Below are 8,739 nucleotides of genomic sequence, written 5' to 3' on the forward strand. Positions count from 1 at the left end.
ATAAAATACAGTCACATCTGAAATGTATTAGCACCCTTGATAAAGATGAGCAAAAAAGACTGTATAAAATAAATAATAAACACTGAGCTATAATGTATGCTCAATTTTTTTCAGAGAAAAATATTTACTTTAACAGGTATTGCTTTTGAAATCTTAAAAAGATAGGTGTGGCCAGTCCTTGCATCCATAGCTCTGTGTATGGATGCAGAGAAGTTCTCAACTAGTCGCAGCCTTCTGACCAATGGGACAGTCAGAATGACGACCAAAATACCCCAGGCAATTTTTTTGGGACACATGTTGGCGGGAACACTTGAGAGAAGAAATACATGTTTAGCCTGGCTAACCTGTTGATTTAGCCCACCTGTCGATTTAGACATTAGCCATGAAAAAGCCACCATAGCCTACTGCTATGTGCTTGGAGGGATAAAATGCAACATATTAGCTCACCAATAGCATATTTATTTCCCATGGTGTGAGCAGGAAATGTCCTTTTCTAGTTTCACTATCCTCATATTATTTATATCAGCCATGGTTGGCCTATGCAAAACTCTCTCCATGATATCCACATTACTGACTATCAACAGCCAAATATTGTCATCAAATTTAACAGTAAACCTAGTGGATCAATATAGAACAACAAGTGTAATTTCATACAATTGCAATTGTATGCTCCAATGCAGGAGGATTGGGCCTCTTGTTATTCTAAACATTTGGTTCTGGGTGCCGAGATTAGCCTCAGCAAACCAAAATGTGTTGTTAGGAATTATGTGGATATCAGGCCATGTTCCTTCAGGAACTAAGAAGATTAAGTAAATAATGTGGATGTCATGTAGAGAGTTTTGCATAGGCAAACCATGGCTGATATAAATTATATGAAGACATTGTGAAACTAGAAACGCTGTATGCTTTCTAGTCTTGAAGTATTATGGTTTAGTTTCGTTTAGTTTATTAAGATCCCCATTAGCTGCTGTAACTCTTCCTGGGGTCCAACATAAAACTTAACATACAGTCACATCCAAAATTATTAGCACCCTTGATAAAGCAAAAAATACTATAAAATAAATTATACAAATACTAAGCTGTATTGTATGACCACATTTATATATATATATATTTATATATTAAATTATATTATATTATGTTATACCAATACAATTTCCTGGTAATGGCTTAAACTATCTGTCACGCCCTGACCTTAGTTTTCTATATTTTCTGTATTATTTTGGTCAGATCAGGGTGTGACGAGGGTGGGTATGTCTTTTGTCTTGTCTAGGGTTTTTGTTTATCTATGGGGATTTTGTATGTCTAGGTAATGTAGGTTTATGGTGGCCTGAATTGGTTCCCAATCAGAGGCAGCTGTTTATCGTTGTCTCTGATTGGGGATCCTATTTAGGTTTCCATTTTCCATTTAGGTTTTGTGGGTAGTTGTCTATGTGGAGTTGCATGTCAGCACTCGTTCTATTTAGCGTCACTTTTGTTAGTTTGTTCAGTGTTCTTCCGTTATTAAAAGGAAGAATGTATTCATATCACGCTGTGCCTTGGTCTCCTCAATATGACGAGCGTGACACTCTCAAAGGAGGTTCTCTCAAAATAATTATATTAAAGGAAGTGAAATCAACACATAACCAAACCCTTCATTCTATGTTGTACAATCTAACTAGTAAGTCATACCGTTACACACATGCTTCATTACACCATTTTATTCATGGAAATACTATCATCATAAAGCTTAAGTCTACAGGCAAGGTTATACTTCTGTCAATGTGACACGTACACAAAGGATCTGTAGACTCAGAGGTAAATAAATCTCTCAATGTTTAACCACTGTTTCCATAGCTCTTACCACAATGGGGTTGCACTGACATACAGTACCAGTCAAAAGTTTGGACACGCCTACTCATTCAAGGGTTTTTCTTTATTTTTACAATTGTAGAATAATAGGGAACACATCAAAACTATGAAATAACACATATGGAATTATGCAGTAACCAAAAAAAGTGTTAAATAAATCAAAATATATTTGAGATCTTCAAAGTAGCCACCCTTTGCCTTGATGACAGCTTTGCACACACTTGGCATTCTCTCAACCAGCTTCACCTGGAATGCTTTCCCAACTGTCTTGAAAGAGTTCCCACATATGCTGAGCACTTGTTGGCTGCATTTTCCTTCACTCTGCGGTCCAACTCATCCCAAACCATCTCAATTGGGTTGAGGTCTGGTGATTGTGGAGGCCAGGTCATCTGATGCAGCACTCCATCACTCTCCTTCTTGGTCAAATAGCCCTTACACAGTCTGAAGGTGTGTTGGGTCATTGTCCTGTTGAAAAACAAATGATAGTCCCACTAAGTGCAAACTAGAAGGGACGGCGTATTGCTGCAGAATGCTGTGGTAGCCATGCTGGTTAAGTGTACCTTTAGTTCTAAATAAATCACAGACAGTGTCACCAGCAAAGAGCCCCCACTCCATCAAACCTCCTCCTCCATGCTGCACAGTGGGAACCACACATGCGGAGATGCAAAGTTCACCTACTTTGCATCTCACAAAGACATGGCGGTTGGATCCAAAAATGGCAAATTTGGACTCATCAGACAAAAGGACAAATTTCCACTGGTCTAATGTCCATTTCTCATGTTTCTTGGCCCAAGCAAGTATCTTATTATTGGTGTCCTTTAGTAGTGGTTCCTTTGCAGCAATTCGACCATGAAGGCCTGATTCACATAGTCTACTCTGAACAGTTGATGTTGAGATGTGTCTGTTTCTTGAACTCTGCGAAGAACTTATTTGGGCTGCAATTTCTGAGGCTGGTAACTCTAATAAACTTATCCTCCGCAGCAGAGGTAACTCTGGTTCTTCCTTTCCTGTGGCGGTCCTCATGAGAGCCAGTTTCATCATAGTGCTTGATGGTTTTTTGAGACTGCACTTGAAGAAACTTTCAAAGTTCTTGAAATGTTTCGGATTGACTGACCTTCATGTCTTAAAGTAATAATGGACTGTCATTTCTCTTTGCTTATTTGAGCTGTTTTTGCCAAAATAGGGATTTAGTCTTTTACCAAATAGGGCTATCTTCTGTATGCCACCCCTACCTTGTTACAACACAACTGATTGGCTCAGACACATTATGAAGAAAATAAATTCCACAAATTTACTTTTAACAAAGCACACCTGTTAATTGAAATGTATTCCAGATGACTACCTCATGAAACTGGTTGAGAGAATGCTAAGTGTGCAAAGCTGTCATCAAGGCACAGGGTGGCAACTTTGAAGAGTCTCAAATATAAAATATATTTATTTAACACTTTTTTTGGATACTACATGATTTCATATGTGTTATTTCATAGTTTTGATGTCTTCACTATTATTCTGCAATGTAGAACATAGTAAAAATAAAGAAAACCCATTGAATGAGTCCAAACTTTTGACTGGTACTGTATGTTCTGCATTAACTGTCAATGGGACTAGTCAAAATATAAAAACTGTTGTTTAACAAATCTGCTAGGGCCTTCAAAAAGTTGGTGCTGGCTTATCAGCTCAATATTCGTTCGGTACTTAAACTTTTACTTGGATCTCCTCCAGTTCTGGACAGTGTTCCACATAATGGAAACAGATGATTGTTTTAGATGACAGTACCTTCTTATTTAAATCACTGGTGTTATTCACACTATCGAATTGAAAAATTATAATTGGAAATAGTAAAAAACGTATCTTATTCAATTATTCATACCTTGGTCCCTTACAGCCTGAGTTCAGTGAGTACCACTCACTTTCACTGGCGGTTTATCTATTGGTCCACAGGAAGCTTATCTTTAACCCAAACACCAGATGGCAGCCTCTAATTTCATATTAGTCCCAAGGCTCAATCCCTCTGTTCATCATGTGACCTTGTAATGAAACCTTAGCTTCTTCAAATTACTAAAATATTGCATTATTAGAGTGCTATCTGAAAGGCACTAATAACATTACCATTCACATACTGTCAACACTCATTAAATTTGACATCAACTGATAAATCATGAATACCATGACTCTTTACATTTTACTGTCTTTATCACCGTCTTTGCTATCAAGTCTCCATATCGGTTTCAACTATGACCCTTCACTCTTTCCAGTAGGAAAAATCCTCTCAATCCCTACTGCTAATACACACAGATCACTCTCAAACAAAAACAAACATGACAACTTTCTCCTCATTGGAAGGAATTGTTTTGCATTTTAGTCTACCCTAACAATGTCACTCTAAGATGCAATTTGAACATGATCAAACGCAAGTTAACCCTTAGCTACCAAGAATGGTCAACTGACAAATGGCTAAAACAGAAACTCTTAATATAACCAGACATAATATACAGCCCTAGAGGCAGGTACAGCCCCATGAACACAGGGATGGGAGGATTAGAGGGTAAAGAGGCAAACAATATATTTAGAGCTATGTCTGACAGGTGGTCCGGGTAAGACATGGCAGCATAGGTGGATCAATGGATCTAGCTGTGTAAAGACCTCTATAGATTTAATCTGAACTGTTTAATGGCCCACTGTCATCACATGATCACCCCATTCAAATGACCTCACATGTACACCACCGACCACAATCTAAATCAAAATAAGGTTCAGGTGTGCATCAAGAGGTTTGGGGAGGGGGATGGTCTGCTCTGTGTTGTTTCAATAGGCTAGAGTCAAGTTGACTCTTATTTTGTCTTCTAAACCAATGATTAATTTGCAAATTGGGATGTGTGATATCACTTTTTGTGAATAGCCTTTTAGGAGGTGCTGCTTGGCAAATTGAATGGGGTGATCATGTGATGACTTTGGGCCTTTAATTAAGTAATCTACTCTCAAAAGTAAGGCCATGTTTACAGAGTAAAGTAAGCTTATGGAAATGGTCTGGCACTGTAGGCCCTCTGCACAGCATTAGATCAATGCTCATTTCATCCCATTCCTTCACTATGCCAGCCAGCCATAGAGCTTAAGCTGTCCATGTGTATGTTCCTGTCATCAGTTTGTGTGTGTGGCCTGGTACATGGAGAAAGTGCTGCATCAGTTTTGCGGTTGGGACTGGGAGGTAGGCAGGGAGGTCTCCCCCTAGTTGCTTGATTGTGGAGGTTTCAGATGGGTCATTAGAGAAGTCCAGCAGCAGGGGTATTGGTTCATCAGGGCCTTTACTGTTAATCTAGAGATGTATTCCAACAGATAAATCAGAAAAAATATAATTGTTACTATGAGGGGCAAAGAATTCTGAAGTGCAATAACTACATGAAACCGCTTCTAAATTCTGTCATTTGTATGTACAGTATATCACAAAAGTGAGTACACCCCTCACAATTTTGTAAATATTTGAGTATATCTTTTCATGTGACTGAAGAACTGAAATGACACTTTGCTACAATGTAAAGTAGTGAGTGTACAGCTTGTATAACAGTGTAAATTTGCTCTCCCCTCAAAATAACTCAACACACAGCCATTAATGTCTAAACAGCTGGCAACAAAAGTGAGTACACCCCTAAGTGAAAATGTCCAATTGGGCCCAATTAGCCATTTTCCCTCCCCGGTGTCATGTCACTCGTTAGTGTTACAAGGTCTCAGGTGTGAATGGGGAGCAGGTGTGTTAAATTTGGTGTCATCGCTCTCACACTCCCTCATACTGACTGGTCACTGGAAGTTCAACATGGCACCTCATGGCAAAGAACTCTCTGAGGATCTGAAAAAAAGAATTGTTGCTCTACATAAAGATGGTCTGGGCTATAAGAAGATTGCCAAGACCCTGAAACTGAGCTGTAGCACGGTGGCCAAGACCATACAGCGGTTTAACTGGACAGGTTCCACTCAGAACAGGCCTCGCCATGGTCGTCCAAAGAAGTTGAGTGCACGTGCTCAGCGTCATATCCAGAGGTTGTCTTTGGGAAATAGACGTATGAGTGCTGCCAGCATTGCTGCAGAGGTTGAAGGGGTGGGGGGTCAGCCAGTCAGTGCTCAGACCATACGCCGTACGCTGCATCAAATTGGTCTGCATGGCTGTCGTCCCAGAAGGAAGCCTCTTCTAAAGATGATGCACAAGAAAGACCGCAAACAGTTTGCTGAAGACAAGCAGACTAAGGACATGGATTACTGGAACCATGTCCTGTGGTCTGATGAGACCAAGATAAACTTATTTGGCTCAGATGGTGTCAAGCGTGTGTGGCGGCAACCAGGTGAGGAGTACAAAGACAAGTGTGTCTTGCCTACAGTCAAGCATGGTGGTGGGAGTGTCATGGTCTGGGGCTGCATGAGTGCTGTCGGCACTGGGGAGCTACAGTTCATTGAGGGAACCATGAATGCCAACATGTACTGTGACATACTGAAGCACAGCATGATCCCCTCCCTTCGGAGACTGGGCCGCAGGGCAGTATTCCAACATGATAACGACCCCAAACACACCTCCAAGACGACCACTGCCTTGCTAAAGAAGCTGAGGGTAAAGGTGATGGACTGGCCAAGCATGTCTCCAGACCTAAACCCTATTGAGCATCTGTGGGGCATCCTCATATGGAAGGTGGAGGAGTGCAAGGTCTCTAACATCCACCAGCTCCGTGATGTCGTCATGGAGGAGTGGAAGAGGACTCCAGTGGCAACCTGTGAAGCTCTGGTGAACTCCATGCCCAAGAGGGTTAAGGCAGTGCTGGAAAATGATGGTGGCCACACAAAATATTGACACTTTGGGCCCAATTTGGACATTTTCACTTAGGGGTGTACTCACTTTTGTTGCCAGCGGTTTAGACATTAATAGCTGTGTGTTGAGTTATTTTGAGGGGACAGCAAATTTACACTGTTATACAAGCTGTACACTCACTACTTTACATTGTAGCAAAGTGTCATTTCTTCAGTGTTGTCACATGAAAAGATATACTAAAATATTTACAAAAATGTGAGGGGTGTACTCACTTTTGTGATATACTGTATGTGGGTCGTTACCTGGGTTTCTCAGAGGATTGCTGAGCTGGAGGAGGTTTCTGGGGCTCCTGCATGGTCTCGAGGTTCACCCAACGCTCGGGGGGGGGGGGGGGCGGGAAAAATGAGGAATGTGGAGGTTTAATGTACCAATACTGTGAAATTATAAAAAGACAACTATTCATTGACTACATAGGTATCATCTCCTACAGGCTTTGATATGACTCACTCTGAGGTCTGATGCAATTCTACCTGATATTCCTGCCTTCAATTCTTTACTTATCTAAGCCTCTTCTCACTTGTGATTGCACGTTCTTCAGTTGTTGGTGGAGGAATAGGGGGTTGGAGTTTAGGGTCTTCGGGCCTTAGGGTTCTTCTCCTTGGCATCCCGCCACCAGATTCCTCAAAATCTTGAATTGGAGGTCTGGAATGTTTAGCTTTTTTTTAAATACAATCTTCTACAGCTATAAATCAACAGAATTTGAGAGTTTTGAACATAAAAATTTATTTTTATCAAACAAAACTATGCTACATTTTATCTCTGGGACCGTCAGGATGACAAATCAGAGCAAGATTACTGAATGCAAGTACATTATTTATCTTCAGAGTTGAATGTATCAAACCAGTTGCCGTGATAAAAAAAAAAAAATGGTCCACTCTCCTCAACCAATAGCAAGGCATTTTCTCACTGTAATAGCTACTGTTAATTGGACACTGCAGTTAGATTAACCAGAATTTAAGCGTTCTGCCCATATAAGACATGTCTATGTCCCAGAAAGTTGGCTGTTGTATACAACTAGTCACATTAGCACACGTTAGCAACAACCGTCCCAGTTTAGGGACACCCATCCCGTAGAGGTTTTAACTCCTTAAAGCTGGAATCAGCGAGTCGTCTGCGATCCCCAGGACGCACCTCTTTTGTTATTTCTTTTGAAACCCAACAGCCATCACTTCTCTTTTCAGGTGGAGTTGATCCAGATCCAATACCAATGATGATGATGCTTGTTCAGTAGATCATGTCTAAAAAACATTGTCCCTGCAACCACAGCTGTTCACCTAAAACTAGCTAGCAGCTGACTACCCTGCTGTTTACATTCTAGCTCTCTCATGCACGCTCCCTCAGGCCCAAGCGCTCTCTCTCGCATCTATGCCCTCTCCCACTCTCTCACAACCATAGATTGTGTATATATAAACAACACAAGAAGCAGGGGGAAGCCTGGGGTCATGGACGACTCGCGGATTACCACTTTAAATATGTCCAGGGGTACGCGCAATGCCGTCGGGGGTACGCCAAATCAAAATGTGATTCACTTTTTTATATATATATATATATATATTTATTCTTCACATTTTCAAACAGTCCGTTTATTTTTCAATGGGTCCATACATTTGGGTGAGGTTTTTTTCTCGCCTGAGTAGCCTCGTTTCACTGCTAAAAATAAAATAAAATCATCTAGTGTTCAGCGAAATAACAACAAAATGTCAAATACAGGTAGCCTAGTCAAATAATTAACATCCAATCACATTAACCGTTACTCTCTCGCGAGAATTCCACTAACGGTCCGTATGTAGCCAAATGTAGCTGCTGCTCATTCCGTTTGCGTGTATGAGCTTATTATTTGTATCTCAGTGCCATTTGCTTGGATAGCTATAGCCTAATGTTAGCTCGCTAACATTGAACCTGGTTGGTTAGCTACCTGCAGATTCATGCAGGGTAGTAACGTCATGAGTTGGGATTATGGTTAATTGTTTACCTAGCTAGCTAACGTTAGCTGGCTGGCTCGCTAGCTAAATTTAGGTGTATGATCTTATTATTTGTAT

This window comes from Salvelinus alpinus, chromosome 22 (genome assembly GCF_045679555.1).
Source record: "Salvelinus alpinus chromosome 22, SLU_Salpinus.1, whole genome shotgun sequence".
Lineage (NCBI taxonomy): Eukaryota > Metazoa > Chordata > Actinopteri > Salmoniformes > Salmonidae > Salvelinus > Salvelinus alpinus.